We start from the raw sequence: 8,657 nt of genomic DNA on the forward strand, positions 1-8,657 counted from the left end.
GCTCCAAATAAACTCAATGCCCACCAACTATGCAATATTCTGCACAGACAAACCAATTCTCTTTGTAAATAATTTGACAATGTAATTGTTTTTTAAAAGTTAGATCAAAGAAAGCATACCTCATCTTTCTCGACAGTACCACCAGCCTCTCATGTCTCTGATACTTCATCGTTGGCAACATGCCCTTCTTCTTCAACTAACTTCTCTTCCAAAGCAGCCTTATCGAGTAAGATGTCATTGCCTCTCTTCAACTCAACCACATCATTCTCAATGACTGGCACCTTTTTCTATCTCTTTAACTTGCTCACCAATACTTTTCAACTTCCCTTCCAAGTCTTCTTTCATTTCATCCATTTTCCAATCAAGCTTACCCAACAGCTTTAGAACGCTTTCTAGTGCCCCTTTCTCCCCACCATTCACATCACCATCATCGCCGTTCTCATCATTAAATTCTTTCAGCTTCACCGGACCTTTTGACCTCCTGTGCGTATAGGAGCTAGTTGTCGTCTTACACTTTTTCATAGGAGGTGGGTCCACATAATCATCTGCGCTAGCAGATGCCACCTGCCTCTTGGACACTTTCTTATCAAAGACACCCTCCTCTGCATCACCGGACCACTCTTTTTCATCTACACATCCGAGGAAAAGATCATGTAGCATATTATCCAATAGCTTATTTCCACCAACTCCTTCTATGAATACTGCATTTTCCCTTGGCCACATTGGATATATATTCTCTTCACGTCTGAAAACCAAATTCTTAACGTCCACCTACACGTTCAAACAAGCAGATAAAAATATGTGCATTAATAGGGTTTGGATAACATATCAAATTTCATATCAAAATATCAGTTAATCCTACATATTTAACATTACCTTTTTACTCAATTTCTTCTCTGCAGCTAATGTGGCCTCAACTGTAATCCTTGGCGGCCTCCACCCCATGAAAGAAGCGGTAAAACGTCTTCGACATCATTATCATCAATTTTTCTTTTCCTACCATACTTTTTCCCAAATTTAACCAAACTTTCCATACCCCAAACCATTAGGACATGTACACATCCATGTATAGCATATGTATCGTTATCAAATGACACAACTTTAATTGACTCAATCAACTCCTTAAATCCAACACGACCGCAAGGAAATCTCTCAAAAGCCTCAATATCCAGAACTCGTTTCGCATACTCCAATGGAATCCTCCTAGACCGGGATAGGAATCACCACCCATTGAAATCTCCGCCCCAATTCCAAACAACTGAGAAATCTCCGTCGGAATCCCCACCCATTGAAATCTCCGCCCGAGATCCAACCCACCGAGATCACCGTACGAATCCTCGGTGATATCGCCTCCGCAGTCGCTTCGCAAGTAGAGATAACAACCAACACAATTCAACACTCCTTAGGGTTTCACGATTACATAGGATTTCATGATTTCAATTTCTTATTTATTTTATGAATAAATCCATTTAAAAAAAATATAAATGGCATCCCCGCGATTAAACACATAACCAAATTGTTAAACGACTTTTACCAACTAATTAGTACTAGTTTTGTAAGTAAAAATAATGAACTAATAAACCACGATTTACGAACTAGTATAGTCATTGTTTCTTTATTTTATGATAAGTGAGCCAAAAATAAAAATCTAAAGCAAATTTGGCCTTCGGAAGAGCAGAGCCTATAGAATAACAAAACTTGACCATGTTCCAAACAAATCTCAACTTTGAGAATAATAGGAACTTGGAGTTCATACGCATACCTAAATTGAATACCGAATATCCCTTGGCTGTGACTTTCTATATTACTGTCAACGTTAAAGATGTTGATGCTGCTGATCATTCTCTCACTTTGCAAACTATGGTCAGACTTTGCAAACTATGGTCAGAAGACCTCTCATTCCCGAGTTTAAGCTCTTCATGGAACGCTGCCGAATCAAACCCACAACAGTGGAAAGAGATACTGAATTAAACTACTTCCATGGTTTTGTGCTAGATAAGTTTTACCGAGGACCTATGCCTGCTTTTTCGTCGGAACCACCAGCTTTTGGTGATGATGCTATGAGATTCTACGAGGTTCCGAAAACGGACATTGATAAAATTGATTGGCTTCTTCTGTATGCCGAGTTTTCACTTTATGCTGGATCTCATTCTTTTCTGCCAAAGGACATTGAGATGAAGAAGGTACTTGTGGAAACCCTAGAAACTCATGCTGACACGTCTCAGAAGCTCAAGTCTATGAATGCTATCTTCCACATCAGCTTCAGGGCCAACAGTTGCGACTACATAACTGTAGTAAGGAGAACTATTGATGGGGTTGAAGGACATATGTTCCTCGAAGTCGGTTGCCGCAAAAAAACCTGAGATTGCTTCTCTCGACAAGTTCCTTCAAGAGAGGATCAAAGTTGGTCGTAAAGCCCGGTGTTGCACTCTGTTACAATGGTTCGTCTAGCTTATCGTATGGTTTCCAATCCACCTCAACTCTATCTATGATCTTTGTATTTTGTGTTCTATCGTGTCAAAGCGAATCTGCCATTACTCAAGGGCACAATGATGTTAAGGCCAAAGAAAATGAGGTATTCTTTATGTTTTAAGCTCTTGGTTTGATTGATAGTTGTGTGATATAATCTTGAAATTTGCAACTGCCAACAGTGCGTATCAAGCTTCTCATATCTTTTTCAATTTTTCAGGCAGATGAAAAGATATTAGAAGAACAAGTAGTTTAAGTGATTCATTAGAGGTACTGTATTTGAAAGGCTTTTTTCATCAATATGCTAAAGCTCTGTTGTGCTCCAAATGAATGTTTGGTTTTTCGACAACGAATTGAATCTTTTTGATGTTGTTTTTGCAGCTCTGCAAGATTGATTCTGAGTGAAATGCCAGGAAGGTTGTTGGATGCTCATGTCTTGTTGTCAAGGTTAATAAAAGTCTTTTCACTTAAACTCGTGTATCCTGTTTGTACCGGGGATTACACAATTTAAACAAATAAGATTTAGTGGGAAAGAGCGAGCTAAGTTCTTTATTAATCGGGAAAAGCGTGAGATCATCACTTAAACAAATCGTATTAGAGCTTGTTAGTCCACAGACGAACTAGTAAGCTTAAAATGACGAACTGAAAACAAGACGAGTTATACGAAAGATAATAGCAGTTTTCGATGCAAAGTATTGCTCTGGGGGTATTGTCCGCGGGTCAGGATGATCATCCCAATAAATGCCCTCTCCTTTTATAGGAGACTGTTGACCTAGGAGAGTTTAGGGTTTCCTCCACGAATTCCCGAGATTGCCCTTCTGCGGGAATTAATGACTTGCTTCCAATCTCGCTGGGCCGAGAATGCAACTAATGAGTGTCGTTGGGCCGAGTGGCATATTGGGCGTAGCCCATATCCAACAATAGTCCCCCCCTTAGTCCGGAGAGTGGCAGTCTTTCTGCGATCGGCGGGCATACTTAAATCGTTCGTAATATGCCTGCTCGGCACAGATTGTCTCGGTTTGCCTTTAGGGAAGAAATTGCTGTAGTAGCTCTTTTTGTAAATGCCAGGCTCGTCTTTCGAGAGACGCCGTGAATATCCGACGGTCCTTCCTTTGAGCGCGGTATTCGATGGATTTCCGGAAACGGGGCGTGTCGCGGATCGAGGTGATGGATTATGGCAGTAAAATTTCCGTTTTATTTACTTATTTATGTCTTCCCATCTCCTCTTTTTTCTTCACTTCCTTCTCTCCATAAAAGGTAACTTTCTCTCTCTATGCTTTTATTTTTATGCTTTTACTTCTTTCTCTCTCTATTTTTCTCTCCTTTGCTTCGTCATATACCCTTGGAAACCTAGCATCCGCCGCCGAGCTTCCCATCGTGAGATCACCGATGGTCGGCTCAATACCGTCGGATTATTTGGATCAGCAGTGGTCGGCCGCCACCGTGGGTCGTTCAGCTCGGCCTTGTGAGATTGGCCGTTCCTCGTCGAAGCACGCATCCGTCGAGGGTGACTCCGCCAAATGGAGCTCGGCGCCGCCTCTCGACTCCGTCATACAAAGCTCGGCGCCGGCACTCGTTCCGCCGGCTGTGAGGTCGGCCGTGAAGATGATTTCGCTAAACGGAGCTTGACCGCCACCATGGATCGTTCAGCTCGGCCTTGTGAGGTCGGCCGTTTCTCGTCGGAGCACTCATCCGTCGAGGGTGACTCCGCCAAATGGAGCTCGGCGCCGCCTCTTGACTCCACCATACAAAGCTCGGCGCCGGCTCTTGATTCCGCCGGCTGCGAGGTCGGCCGCGAAGATGACTCCGCTAAACGGAGCTCGGCGCCTCCCCTACGAAGCTCGGCGCCACCTCTCGATTCCGCCGAGCGCGAGGTCGGCTGCGAAGATAATTCTGCCAAACGGAGCTCGGCGCCTCCCCTTAGTTCCGCAGTACGAAGCTCGGCGCCGTCTCTCGATTATGCCGGCTGCGAGGTCGGCAACCGTGAGGCGAGGTTGGGCAATGTCGACATAGATCCTCCCGATGGTGGAGATCTCCGAGGTCGGCTGGTCGAGGGTGAGCTCGACAGATCGCATGAGTGGGCGATGGGATCCGTCGGTCGCAAATCTAGTGAGGTCGGCGCGTTTTCGATTTGTTCCAATGACGAGGAAGGAGATCGGCCGGTTGGTTTTGAGCTCGGCGCGAGCAGTGGGGGTCTATCTGACGACCCGAGACTTGGTGGTCGGCAGAGAAGGTTCCGTTTGGGTAGAGCCGAGGTTGGCGTAGAGGCCCCCGTAGGTCGATTTGATGGTTTCAATAACGGTTGTTGTGCAAACGATGCTGACTATGATGACGGCGATCCCGATCTTATGATGCGAGGTCGCGAGGTCGGCGTGTCTCACAGGAAAGATGGCCGTCTTCCGACGAGCTGCCGATTGCCAATGCACGCGCGTGGTAAGACTCTTGCGGGAATCCGACGCGCTTTCTCCCAAGAATACAGGGTTTATAAAGATGTTTTCGATGACGGTTGTATCGACATTGGAGCAGAGTGTGGAGATCTCGACAGTCTGGCCAACGAGTACAGTTTCGCTGATATTCTCGATTTCAGCGGGGACAGCGACAGTGCTTCTGGTGGGAGTCCTATGGATGTTGTTCCGGCCGAGGCTACTGGTCCACGTTCGGTTGTTTTGGGTCTCAGTGCTGCGTCGATTGGTGCCGATCTTTCAATCGGTCCGGCCGATCACGGTCCTTCGTTGTGCACATCGGATAGCATTGCCGAGATGGCGCGGTGGTGTAAGATGCCCGAGGGATTGGTTTTCCGGGTTCCTGAGTCTCAAGAACGTCCTTGGACGCCTCCGACAGGTTTCATTGCGCTTTTTGAGCATTACTTTACTGAATGCGGTCTTTGGTTCCCATTGCCGGAGTTTTTGATACGCTATTGTTCGAGGCGTAGGATCGCCATTTCTCAGCTTTCTGTGGGAGGTATCCGTAATGCGGTCGGTTTGGCGATACTTGGTACCAACTGTGGTATAGAGGTTGATGTGCATTTTCTGGAAGAGGCCACCAAGTTCACAAAAGTTAGAGGTAGTCCGGGATACTTCTACACCAGTGCTAGATCGGGTCATCAGATAATCGTCGGGGCTGAGAAAAAGATTCGTCGTTGGCAACGTTATTTTTTCTTTGTCAAGCGGGACGAGATTTCGTTTGACGATCTCGATGTGTTTTGTGCAACTGAGTGGAATATGTTTCCCGGTAGCTTCATAGTTTCTCACTCGTACTTGTTTGATTGTCATTTGACTGGCTTCTGACCCTTTCCTTGTTTTTGTTGGTGTTTGCAGAGCCTGTCGTCCGTTTGCGCGCTCATCCTCCAGGTTTTTTCGATAATCTTAGACAGATCCGAACACTAGGGGCGCTTCATTGGCCTTCGATTACTCAGAAATCTCGTGAGTTTCCTCCTCGTTTTGTTGTATCGATTGTTGCTCTCCTTAATGGTTATTGGATTGTTATACTTCTGTTTTCCTTTTTAGGTCTACCGCGCTTAGGGATGGGAAAAGTTAACACTCGTCTTCCTCAATGTCTGTTGGGTCTTCTTTGCGTGCTACAGACACTGAAGTTGCTGACCCGTCGCCGGGTGGAGGTGCCGATCCGCGAGTTGCAGGAGATCTGAGGTCGGCGGAGGTTGGCGCCACCCGTGCTGACAAAAGGGCTGCCAAGGTTCCTGCTGTCGTTCCGCGTGGGCAGAAGTCACGTGGCGAGGCTTCTGATGCTCTAGCGATCGTTGTCGCTGATTCTGGGCGTCCTACTCCATCGAGGAAGAGGGCTTCTCATAGTGAGGTGGTTGTTCCCGAGCCCGAATCGTCCAAGAGATCTAGGAGGGATGGTATTCCGCGCGACACCACTGAGATTGATGATTCGTTCTCCTTTTCCTACAAGACGAAGGATGAGTTGTTCATCAACAACGCTGCTGCTTGTGGTGAGCTTGCTAGGAAGGTTCGCGGCTCCTTCGACCCGCTCCCCTCTGTGGGTTCTCTCTATGATCCCGAGCTGTATCGGTCGTGGGCTCGGAAACACTTCCAGGTTGGCATCTGTCTTTATGTTCTTGAATGAGTTTTCTCAATTATTATCTTAACTCTTTATTCCTTGCATTTCAAGATGGTGGTGGCGTGAACCGCATGGTCGTCTCTTATGAGCGTCGCATTGCCGAGCTGGAGAAGCAACTTGCTGATTCTTGTACTTCTGAACCATCGAGGAGATCGACTGAGGAGCTTCGTCAGGATCTTGATAAAGAGCGAGGGGTTTCTGCTGTTCTCACGAAGCAAAATCCCGGTTTCAGGAAACAAGTAGCCGATCTCAAGGCTTCTCTTGACGCTTCCCGCTCTCGTCTCGAGCAGTTCGAGGTTGATCACGCGTTTCAGAAGGCGCAGTTGCAGCAGCTGCAAGCGGAGCGGCATGGCATCGATGTCGAGGTTGCTGGCTACAGGTCTCGTATTGAGAGGATGAGGAAGCATATTCTTGACAACAGAGCGGCGCAGGAGTCTCTTCTGACCTTGAGCCAGGTGAGCGGCACCTATGATTGTCTTCAGGAGTTGGCGAAGAGTGGTACGATTGTTCCGTCGAAGACTTTGCTCGGCTTGGAGGCTGATGCGAAGATGTGGGAGGACAAGGTTCTTGGTTTCGATATCGCCGACGTTCTGGACAGCGACCTCGAGGCTCTCCCAGAGACTGCGATCGTTCCTACGAACCTTCAGGCGGCGGAGGTTCCCGTGATCGTAGGAGAGGAGGTCGTCATGGCAGGGGCACCTCCGGGATCAGACGCTCAGGTTGCTGCCGAGCAGTGACTCGCTTTTATCTTGTTGTTCTATTAGGACCTATTCCCGTTTTGTAACGGATGTTGGGCCGTTTAGGCGATGTATTTTTCTTTTTGAACCTTTGCATTATGATTGGACTTGGTTTATGTGTTGTCTGCTGGTTTTATGATATGTGTCCATCGTTCTATGGATGTGTTTTTCGAGAAATTGCGGTATTGATTGCTTTGCCTCGAAAATTGCACTATTTGTTCTATAAATTGGCCTTCAAGTTGCTCATTTCTCATCATCCTCCTTTCTTGTTTTAAAGATAAATCTCTCCTTTTGAAGGGTAGTTGAGATCGGTAATATGCCTGTGGCAACGAGGTCGGCGTGGCTGAGGAGGGCGCGAGAGCGGCTCTCCTTGAGGTCCGACGACGTAATTCGTTCCGAGATGGAGTTTTACCGTGCTCGGATCCAGAGGTTGAGAGCCTACATTCTTGCTACGCGTCGAAAGTTCGAGCGTCATTTCTGGTTTCATCGTGTTGACGGAGTTATCGGATATCTTGAAACTATGACCGACGAGGGATTTTTGGTCCCGAAATGGAGGTGGGATCGTTTGTTAGAGGAGCGCTCTCGTCGTGAGGAGTCAATGGCTGAGGTGGAGATTCCCGTCCTTGAACCGGACGATCTCGATCCTATTGGGAGCAGGCCCTTTGAAGGTCGGCCCGAGCTCGATGCATGCCAGACTCGGGTCGACATATTGCATCGTTATATTATTCAGTTAGAGTGCACGGACCATTTCTTCATTGAAAGCAACCGTGATGAGGGGATTCGCTCGTATCTCGAGGAGATGGCTGCTAGGGGTGCGGATGTCCCGATGGACACGCTGGAAAGTCTGCGGAGGGAGTGCCAGGTCTGGCATGTGAAGATTTGCGAGCTCGAGTTTGATAAACCCTCCGATGCCGATCTGGGATTTGAAGACTAAGCTTGCACCTTGAGACTTATTTTGTCAGTTTTTGTGTGCCGAATGTGGCTTTTCGTGTTTGGCTTTCGTTGCCTTGTGGAATAAGAATGTTTTTCCGTTTTTCCTATCTTTGGTATCGAGTTGTATTTTATGGTGCAAGACGTCTCCTCGCTTATCCTATTACGTGTTTCGAATACCAAATGTTTAGGGTGGTAGTTGAGATGAGCTCGTCGTACCTTTTAGGTGCGGCTCTGGTGTCCGGCTTACCCTGTGTGTGCCACGAGGTCGGTAAGAGAGTGCAAGTAAGAACTTGGCTTATACAAACTTAACTGCCTGCTAGCTGAATGCGATCTGGGTCGGCTTATTTATGCAGATTATTTCACTGCTGCATCCATGAGGAACGCGTTTTAAATCGTTCCCTTGGCCAGAGGGTCGATGTAAGAGCTGGACATCTCGCA

This window comes from Camelina sativa, chromosome 14 (assembly GCF_000633955.1).
Source record: "Camelina sativa cultivar DH55 chromosome 14, Cs, whole genome shotgun sequence".
Classification (NCBI taxonomy): domain Eukaryota; kingdom Viridiplantae; phylum Streptophyta; class Magnoliopsida; order Brassicales; family Brassicaceae; genus Camelina; species Camelina sativa.